Raw genomic sequence first — 2,378 nt, 5'->3', positions numbered from 1 at the left:
TTTGCTTGGTTGATAATCCAGAATAGGGTGTGGACCACCGATAGGTTGCAACGTCGGGGATGGCCGAATTGCAACCTTTGCCCTCTTTGCAAGTAGGTTCAAGAGACGGCTGCCCACCTCCTCTTCCAGTGCCGATTCACAGTGAGAGTGTGGACGGAGATTAAGACTTCGCATGGTTTTCACGACATCGACCCGACAGATTGGAGACTTGTGCCCTTGGTGAGAGTTTGGTGGGACGAGGTTTGTCACAAGAGGGGTGACGCGAGGATCTTCCGCAACACCACCGCCCCTACTACCGTCGTCATCGCCAAGATTAAGGATGAAGCCTCTGTTTGGGCTCGTGCGGGTGCGAAGTATTTGAGTAATATAATGCCGTGTGAGTAATTTGTAATCACGCACTTGGCGGAACCATGTCTACTCCTCTTCTTAATTAATGAAAATGACAAATCTTTTGCCTTGTTTCAAAAAAAATAATACAATAATGGACAGTCGTGTGTTTGTAGTAGCAAGTTTTGGCGTCTTAGTGCAAAACTGTGGATCTAGTCCAAGGCAGTGCCGTAGTAGTATCACCCAAGCACGGTAGAGAAGCTCTCCCTAGTTCGGATTAGCACAAGAAGTACGATCTCTTGGACTCTCAGCGCATACAGAAATACAGCCGCTACGACTCAGGCAGCAAAACGAAGTCTGACTTCTTTTCTATGTCAAGTCCGCCTGCCGCCTGGGATTTTCATCTCGCGTAGACAGTTGCATCGTTTGAGAAGTCATGTCCGAACGTTTAGAATTCTTGACCATTTGTTTGAGATCCAAAATCGTCAAGGAGTAGAGGGTAAGCTTGAATACCTTATCTGCTGATCGATCGGTAGATCTAAGTTGGAATACCAAGGAGCAAATCTTAATGAGCAACCCAAGTCAACTTGAGCACTGCCCTGCAAATGGAAGACATCGGGAGACATAATTAACTTCCTCGTAGTAGTATACTATATATAGGATTCAGTCAACTCTGAATTAGGACTACATATTACCACCTGAAACAGTACTACCTCCATTCTGATTTATTAGTAACTTTTGTATTCTGTGCTAAATTTTGACCTTAAATTTAACTAACAAAATTTTAATGCATGTCATAAAAATAATATAATTGGAAACTATGTTCAAATACGAATCTAATGATATAATTTTTGATGACATGCATTAATATTTTGTTAGTTAAATCTTTAGTTAAAGTTTGGCACAAAATACAAAGGGACTTATAAAACAGGATGGAGGTAGTAGTAGTGATCCTCGACAGAGGACCAGAGCTGGCTATCTCAGCGAGATGCTCTAATCTGGCTAGCTCAGGATAACTCTAACTGATCCTCTAAAATTTAGAGGGTACGGCCGAGTATCCTTTAATGGAGTATATTTGCTCCACTAAATATAAGCGGTTTCAAACCGATCTCTTTAGTTTAACGAGTGAAAAATTCAACACAAATTTAGACTAGATTCAAACTTGATTCGATACAAACTTGATTCGATACAAACTTGATTCGATACAAACTTTATTCAAAACAAATTGGGTGCAAACCAAATAAAATTTAGACTAAAGAAACCTAATCTACTCATTATCGGTCTCGTTCTCAATCGTCTCCTATTCCGATTCGATGAGCCCATGGATGAGACGACCATGTCCCGCATCACTGGCATTGCCCTCGTCACTGTCGGCACCTGCCCTCTCCGTTGTCGGAGTCGCTGGAGAGGTTGACGATGTCCGTCCTCCCGAACATGTAATCCTCATAAAGCCGGCGCTCTACCTCGACGGGCGCCTGGTAGCGGTGATAGAGCTCCGTCATGTTATTGCCGCCGGCTTGCTCCGACACGATCTGCTCACGGGCGTGCCGGTCTTCCCGCATCTCCCTAGGGTGACCACCCGCGGTCGACCGGTTCCAACGGCGGCAGGCCATGGGGAAGTTGCGCCGGGGTGGCGACGCTATAGAGATGGACCGACTTGATGTCATATGCGCGTTCAACCTACATCACGGAGTGGAAGGATCCCGGCCAATGCCGCTTACCGGTGCCGTGGTCGTATATCCCTAGGACCCATGTCCCCCACCGGTGCAGCCGCACGCTGGTGTAATTTGGCTCCTACGGATTTGGTAGCATGGGAGGAGGATTTGCCAGTGCATGATGAAGCGTCGGCTTGGCAATGCTGATGCCGTTGTGGATCTGTAGGCCAACTGTGTGAGGAAGCGTCGGCGTGGTGACGCTGATGATGTCGTGGATCCATAGGGCGATCGTTGGGGTTGGGCGGCAGGGAGGGGTGGCGGTTGGCTCCGGCCGTTATCGGCGGTGGAGTGGATGGTGAGGGCGCGCCGACGTGGATTAGGCGGCGGGGGTCATTG

This window comes from Triticum dicoccoides, chromosome 7A (assembly GCF_002162155.2).
Source record: "Triticum dicoccoides isolate Atlit2015 ecotype Zavitan chromosome 7A, WEW_v2.0, whole genome shotgun sequence".
Lineage (NCBI taxonomy): Eukaryota > Viridiplantae > Streptophyta > Magnoliopsida > Poales > Poaceae > Triticum > Triticum dicoccoides.
This window is presented reverse-complemented; position numbering follows the sequence as displayed.